This window comes from Gossypium arboreum, unplaced genomic scaffold (genome assembly GCF_025698485.1).
Source record: "Gossypium arboreum isolate Shixiya-1 unplaced genomic scaffold, ASM2569848v2 Contig00172, whole genome shotgun sequence".
NCBI classification, from domain to species: Eukaryota; Viridiplantae; Streptophyta; class Magnoliopsida; order Malvales; family Malvaceae; genus Gossypium; species Gossypium arboreum.
In genome coordinates this window covers 254,659-262,902 of record NW_026440300.1, presented here as the reverse complement: position 1 = coordinate 262,902, position 8,244 = coordinate 254,659, and the positions used below count along the sequence as shown (strand labels likewise).

General features: G+C 37.0%; 1 non-coding gene across 1 annotated transcript; it reads left to right on the top strand.

Annotated features, from left to right (window-relative positions):
• Nucleotides 1–210: 210 nt before the first annotated feature.
• Nucleotides 211–317, top strand: LOC128288264 (small nucleolar RNA R71). Its single transcript, XR_008278693.1, has one exon. It is a non-coding gene; the product is annotated as a small nucleolar RNA R71 (small nucleolar RNA).
• The last annotated feature ends 7,927 nt before the right edge of the window (nucleotides 318–8,244 follow it).

Below are 8,244 nucleotides of genomic sequence, written 5' to 3'. Positions count from 1 at the left end.
ACTGCGTTGAGGTTTAAAACACCGGCTGCTTTTGTCAGCTTTGTTCTCATAACTTGCCATTAATAGTTATTCAGTGACATCTCCTCAATAAATTCGTAAGCCGCCTCAGGTGTCTTATTATTGATAGTTCCTCCAGCGGATGTAGCAATCATCTGCCAGTTCGAAAGATTCAGACCATTATGGAATGTTTGAACCTGTACCCATAGTAGTAACCCATGGTGAGGGCACCTTCTCAAAAGGTCCTTGTATCTCTCCCATGCATCGTAGAGTGTTTCTAAATCCATCTGCACAAAAGAAGAGATATCATTACATAATTTGGCTGTTTTAGCCGGTCGAAAATATTTTGATAAAAATTTTTTGGTCATTTGTTCCCAAGTAGTGATTGACCCTCGTGGTAACGAGTTCAACCATTGTTTAGTCTTATTCCTTAACAAAAATCGAAACAACCGAAGACGTATGGCATCATCATAAACGCCATTTATTTTAAAGGTATCGCAAAATGCTAGGAAATTTGCCAAGTGAGAGTTGGGATCCTCATCCTATAAACCATCAAACTGAACGAACTGTTGTATCATTTGAATTGTGTTAGGTTTCAGTTCAAAATTATTTGCAGCAATAGCAGGTCTAACTATACTTGACTCAGTTCCTGTTAAATTAGGTTTAGCATAATCATACATAATGCGTGGAGCAGGATTTTGATTAACAGCAATTACAGGAGGTAGCGGATTTTCTTGGTTTTCAGCCATCTCCTCGGTTGTGGTTTGAATATCATCCTCTTGCTCGTTCTCTGTGTATCTTAAGCTTCGCCTTATTTCTCTTTGGTTTCTGCGAACTATGCGATCGATCTCACTGTCAAAAGGTAGTGATCCTGACGGGTTTCTATTAGTCATAAGCTATAAGAACCTGCCAGAAAAAGGGAAAAAGAAGAATTAGTAATAAAAATTAGAATAAAATTTAAATTGAAGTAAAAGTAAATGGCTAAAGTAATAAAAATCGAGTGTTCCTAATATCTTAGTTCCCCGGCAACGGCGCCAAAAACTTGATACGTGATATTCGTCACAGGTTTTAAATATTTATAATGAATCATTCTTAAAACTAACTATTATCACGATGAAGGCAAGTGTACCTATCAGACAATAGTATAGCTTTAGCAAGACTGAATTGTCAGACCCAAAGGAACTAAAAGTACTAGTAATGACTGCCTTTTTATTATCTAGCCTAAGAAGTGGGGTTTGTTTTAACTAACTAATTAACTAAACTAAGAATTCACGGAAATTAGAATTGGGGAATTACTCTTGGAAAAACAATTGAATTAAGACAATACCTAAGGAAAAATCCACCTAGACTTCACTTGTTATTTGACTCTGAATCGGACGATTTATTCATTTGGCTTGATCCGTAGAAATCCCTAAGTTATATTATTATCCCTCTCAAGACTAACAACGTCTAAGCCTAGGTTGAATAATTGAAATCTCTTTCTAATTAACTTCCTAGGGTTGCATTAACTCGATCTATGGATCCCCTTATTAGGTTTTACCCTAATTCGGCAAAATCTTGTCACCCTATCTCTAGGCGCGCAATCCGCTTAATTATCAAAAATGTACTATTAGACAGGGTCTATTCCTCCTCTAAATAAGAGCTTAACTTGAATCAATATCCTAGAATATCAAAACAAGAATTAAGAACACATAATTAAGAACAAGTTAAATATTTATCATACAATTCAGATAATAATAACAAGATCTGTCTTAGGTTTCATTCCCCTAAGGTATTTTGGGGTTTTAGTTCATAACTAAAAAGGTAAACATCTTAGAAGAATAATGAATACAAAACATAAACAAAAACCCAAAACTCCTGAAGTGAAATTGAGGGGAGATCTTTAGTTTTGATGATGAATCCGGCTTCTGAGATGGATCAATCGGCTTTCCTTGAGCAGTTCCCTGCTTCCTTCTCTGTGTCACCCTTTCCTCCTCCTCTAGAGTGTATTTATAGGCTTTAGAATGCCTAAGAACCCTCAAAATTGGCCTTTTCTGAATTGGACTAAACTTGGGCTCGGCAGGGACACGCCATTGTGACACGCATGTGTGTGATTACTTCAGGCCGTGGTCAAGCCTGTTAAATAGGCACGGGCGTGTGGTCCACCCGTGTGAGTCATGCTTTGATTCTGCCAAATTGACACGGCCGTGTGGTCTACCCTTGTGAGAAGGTCCAGGCCATGTTGATTTCGTACTTTAGCTCATTTTCTCTGTTTTTGGCCCGTTTCTCATTCCTTTCACTCTCCTATGCTCACCTAAGTATGAAATATGAAATTAAGGCATTAGGAGCATCAAATTCACCAATTTTAAGGAAAAATCATCCATAAAATGTGCTAAGAATGGGATAGAAATATGTATAAATTATGGTTTATCAAACTCCCTTTTGAGGAATTCGACTTAATACTGGGAATGGACTGGTTAGTTAAACATCAGGTGAACTTGGACTGTGCTACCAAACGGATGGTACTAAAACCTACGAAGGGTGACGAGGTAGTGGTAATTGGGGAGCACCAGAATTATCTGTCAAATGTGATTTCTGTACTGAGGACCAAGAAATTGGTTCGTAAAGGTTGTGAGGTGTATGTAGCCTACATTGGTTTTTCAGATTCTGAGGTTTATTTGGTTGAAAATATTAGAATAGTTAAGGACCTTCTGGATGTATTTCCTGATGAGCTACCTAGGTTGCCTCCAAATCGTGAAGTTGAGTTTGGGATTGAGCTCCTGCCTGGTACAGCTCCGATGTCCGTCGCCTCTTATAGAATGGCACCGAAGGAGCTAGTGGAGCTTAAGGCTCAGATTCAAGAATTTTTGGATCGAGGGTTCATCCGACCTAGTGTGTCTCCGTGGGGAGCACTAGTTTTATTTGTGAAGAAGAAGGATGCGTCCATGTGAATCTGCATCGACAACCGACAATTGAATAAATTGACTATTAAGAATAAGTACCCTACTGACCAATTTTGCTCTTCTCCCTCTACTCCTTTAGCAACCGTTTTCCCTTCTTGCTATTGAGCCAAATTTTGTCTTTGGTTTCACTACTTCTCCATCTTTCATTTTTCTCTCTTTTTGGGACTGATATTTTCTTAGAGACCATTCGGGTATTTCTCATTTTGTTGTTTCGACTTTATTTTTTCCATACAGCCTTACTCTGCTTCGATTTCTTTCTTCCTCTACTCCTCTAACTGGCATTCTTTCCCTTTTTCTCTTTGGCCAAATGTCCTTGTGACAGTCCTAAATTGACCCTAGTCGGAAAGTGGTTTCGGGACCACGAAACCGAGTAAAAAAAAAAAAATTAACAGTAATATTTGATGCTTATTATATATGAATATGCATGTGTGAAAATTTCATGCTTAAATTTTGTATATAGTATGTGAAATTTATTAAATAGGACTTGTGTGAGAAAATTTAGAAATATGCTAGGCAAATGTTAAAGTGGCCTATTAATGCATGTTAGAAAATGCTTGTACTTGCATGTCAAATTAGCCAAATTTTAGATAGTGGCCGGCCATGTTATGGATTAAAACATATTATAAATATTTTATGTTAAAATTTTGTGTTAAAAAAATAAAATAAAGAATACGGATAATAAAATAATAGTGGTTAATGGGAGGAGAAACCAAAGTTAGCTTATGTTGCTCCTTCATTGCCGTAACTAGAGGAAGAGGAAGAAGAAAAATTCGGCCAAGGTGGTTCTCTAGATTAAGCTCAAGGGCAAGGGGGATCAAAGTTGGATCGGGGAAAAGAGAAAGCAATAGAGTAATCAATCCACAACCGTTCCAATATACCGAGGTAAGTCTTTGAGTAACGGAACTTAGTTTATGATTTTATAGATATCATATAAAAGCATAGTAGATAAGTTGTGATCTTATGGTTCTATATAAATTACATAGTGAAACAAATGATTTTTATTTTATATGACTTGGAGCTGAATGGTTAAAGAATTCATGTGGAATAACGAAATGAAATCGTATTACATGTATGTAGCTATTGAGCCGTAAGAGTAAGGGTTGATAAGCATGTTGAACTTGTTTTCTAGTAATGCTAATGGGTTATGATATATATATGTGCATAGCATTCGTGCGGGTTATTACAACCGGGTTAAGTCCCGAAGGCATTCGTGTGGGTTATTATAACCGGGTTAAGTCCTGAAGGCATTCGTGCGGGTTATTATAATCGGGTTAAGTCCCGAAGGCATTCGTGCTGGTTGTTACATCCGAGCAAAATTCCGAAAGTATTTATGTTTGGAAAGGTGCGATTCTGTCATAATAATTCCGATTAATGTGCTCATAATCCCTAATATGACCAGGTATGGATCGTATATACATTGGAAAAATTTTGTATAGTATAAGTTGTGATTATGTAATCGAATAATGCTCTCCCGGCCATTCCTTAGGGTTATATGAAGTCTATAGCTCACTCGAGTTACATGAAATTGATTCAAATGAAATTTAGTTAAGTTTGACTTCGAATGTGTAAACATATTGATAGAAGTGTAAATTAAAATGAATATGTGATCTTGTGCATAGACATTTATTTATCCTTATGAATGCTATTTCTTTTGTGTTTTTGTTTCAAATGATTTCCTTACTTATAAGCTTACTAAGCATCAAACGCTTACTCGTTGTTTAAATTCTCGTATTATAGATTTTGTTCGTCACCATCGGACTCGGAAGTGTCAAATTCAAGTCATCCATACTATCTAAGCCCTTTTTGGTACTCTTTTAGTTGAACTTTGATAATGGCATGTATAGGACTGACCTTTGTTGTTAATTAAGTATCTTTTGGTAATGTATATTCAGATAGCCATGCGAAAATGGCTTGTATATTTTGAGTATAGCATTATAATCATTTTGTATATATGGTCTTATGATATGGTTATTGAGTGGTATGGAAATGCTTGGTAATGATTAGCCATTGGAATGGCTAATCATGATCATATTCGTGCTATGTATGTCAAATTGCTAGCTAATCCATGGAAACCATGAAATAGGTAAAATTTACCACAAAATAGATTCAGACAGCAGTAGTGACGTGAATTTGAAAAATCACTAAAAATAGTAGAAATGGAATTAAATAATGAATAAGTTATGGAATATAAGCTTGATGAGTCTATTTTCATATGGAAGAAGCAAAAAAGGTATATAAGCTATATTTTATGAGATGTTTAAATTTTTGTGAAACAGGGCTAGAGCGATTTCTGGATCCCCTGTTATGACTTTGGAAATTCACCATAAATTTTACAAAGATAATTATAAGTCATGATTTATATGTACAGATTCATTATTGAGTCTAGTTTTATTTGAAACAAACGGCATAGTCATTGAAGCTCTATACAGGGAGATATCTGATTCGTAATACACAGAGGTCAGAGTAGTCAAGCCCTGAAATAGGGGAGATTTTAACTAATAAACTGTACTTATTGACCTGACCAAAAATTCTGGAAAAAATTAGTAGATAGATGTATGAGTCTAGTTTCAGGAAAAATTTACGGAACTGGATTTCGAGTTTTGGAACTCGAGATATGATTTTTAAAACTACTGTGATGTAGTTAGCCAGCTTGTCTGGAAATTTTAAAATGAATTAAGTCCGTTAACACCTCGTGTTCGACTCCGGCAACGGTCTCGGGTACGGGGCGTTACAGTCCTATTCTCCTTCTCTCTCAATTCTTTTAGTCTAACATATCCCACTCTTTTCATCTTATTATGATAGCCGAATACTTCTTTCTCTCTTTTTTTTTTTTGGTTTGGCAATTGTTCTTTGAGAAATTAGTAGGTGCACAAGGTTTCTTCTATTCTATCTCTATCGTAGTGATCTTTCTTCTAATATTTTCCCTTGCCACCATTTTGTGCTAGGGGTATGGTTGTGCTAGCCTTGCTTTTGTCGAATCGTATGCTTTCGGCTTTTGTTGGGGGTGTGGGTCGATTGTTTCTTCTCCTATTCTGGGTTTGGTATTTTTGGTAAGTGTTATGAGGTTAGTACAATCTTTTGGTATGATTAATATGTGGTTTAGATTGTTAAGTCTTGGTTGGATTGTAGGATACTTCTAAAAAGAGTTGAACCAATCTTTGGCAATGGACTAAGGGAGTGATCCTCAGTCGAGCGATCAAGGCAAGTGATAAGAGATCGTCTTAATAAGTGTTATAGAAAATGATTGTTTAATCCTGTTGATAAAGGGACAAATGATGTATGGTGTTTGGATCTAGGGTTGGAGCGCTTGTGGTCTATTTGCACACTCTCGCATCAAGGTGTGTAACCACACTGCTTTAATAGTAAACCGGCAAAAGCCAAAAAATATGACTATTGACGCTATACGAGCTTACACCCCCTCGTGTGGTAATCCGAATGCATAAAACATGGGCGTTTTATCATAGAGGCCACCATGAGCGATATCATGGGCTTAGGCCGTTCTAGGCCACGTTGGGCTGAAATGAATTGTGTTTGCCCCACGGGCTCGTGAGCCCCACACGAGTAAACCATACGGACGTGTGGAGATTATTGGGCCAAGGTATGTAGCTCACGCGGCCAAGGCCATTTTTGAGCTTCGTGGGCCATACGGGCGTACAGGTCCACATGGGCCGCATAATAGGCCTTGGGCCCATTTTCATTGTATGACTGTTAAGGTTACACGGGTCGCCCGAGACGATTGTGAACCTACTATTGTGTAGGTAAGTGTACCTAGACCCCCTTTTTGGTAAAATGACTGTATTGCCCCTGTATGGTAAAATGACTATTTTGCCATTATATGCTAAGATGATTGTTTTGCCCCTATATATGTATGTTTATTTTTTAGCATGCTGTTTGTAACTGCATTGAGTACATGTATAATATTATGATATGACATGACACGTTGCATGATGCATTGAGTACATGTACTGTACTGGCATCTCTACTGCAAATCACTGATGGCTCTAAGCCTATTATACTGGCAGCTTTGTTGCAAATACTGTTTAGTGCCACAATCGGTGTTATATTTTTGGTGTTAGGGATCGGAGGGTTGATTGTATCCCCACATGGTGTGTAGGGCTGGACGAAGATAGAGTGTAGAGGCTAGATGGGTAGGATTTGCATACTGTTTACTGTTACTACAAAGGGCCAAGGCCCAAATATATGACTGTTTCTGTATTGAGATGGGCTAAAGCCCAAACTGATATTACCACTGTTACTAAAAAGGGCTTAGGCCCAGACTGTATTTGCTCACTGTATGTTTGATTGTCTGTTTATTAAGGGATTACACACTAAGTTTTCGTAAACTCACCCTTCTGTTTATTTGCGCAGGTAATCCTTAGGCGAATCGATGTTGTGAGGAACTCGAAAGAGGCCACACAACCACCAATGTTTCTATATTTTACTTTTAAATTCTAAGTTTCATTTTAATTTGGGTATTTTATGTAATAAATGTTTTTCAAAAATACCACGAATACATAAACAGTTTTAAGAGATACCGCAAGATAACAACATTTTACAAGTAAACGTTAGTACGCAACTGTTTTAAAAATCTTCCACTACAAACAAGATTTTGAAATTAATAACGTTGTAAAGTAAATACTTTGATAGCAACGCAAGTTTAAAAATCATCTTTTAGATCACACAAAGAAACTTAATCAAGATTGGGCTTTGGAAACAATATCATGCCATACGGAAAACACTTCAATGTGACATCGCAAGATCCGGCCATAATGTTCAGGCTGGGTTTGGGGTGTTAAAATCCTTGAATTGAGGGAATTTGTGGTGTTAGCCGATCAAGCACATAAAGCTGAAGAATTAAGTAAAGAAAAGAAGCCAGCAGTGAGGGAAGCTCAGATTTCTAATAAAAGATTTATGGGTAAATCACAATCATCTACCTCAAAGAAATCAAAGAAGTACCATGATCATTCTACCACCTTTATGGGATATTCTGGAAAAGAACGAGGCTCTCAACGCTCTAATCCAAGATCCTCGTCTCTATCTGTAACCTATAACGCCCCAAATTTTGGGCCTAGAGGAATTAGGCTTTGGGCTTTAGGTCTCATAAAATTTTTAAGTGAGCAAGAAAATGACAAATGATATGTTGGCTTTAAGGGTTTAATGAATTTTGAGTGTCTAAATGTGTTGGAGAAGTTCTGGGTTCGAGTTTTGTGGTGGAGGAATTTTAATTTAATTACTAAAAGAACCAGGGTTGTGAGTAGTTGGGCTTTTAAATAAAAATAGGGGGGAAATGGCATCAAAAAGCGTT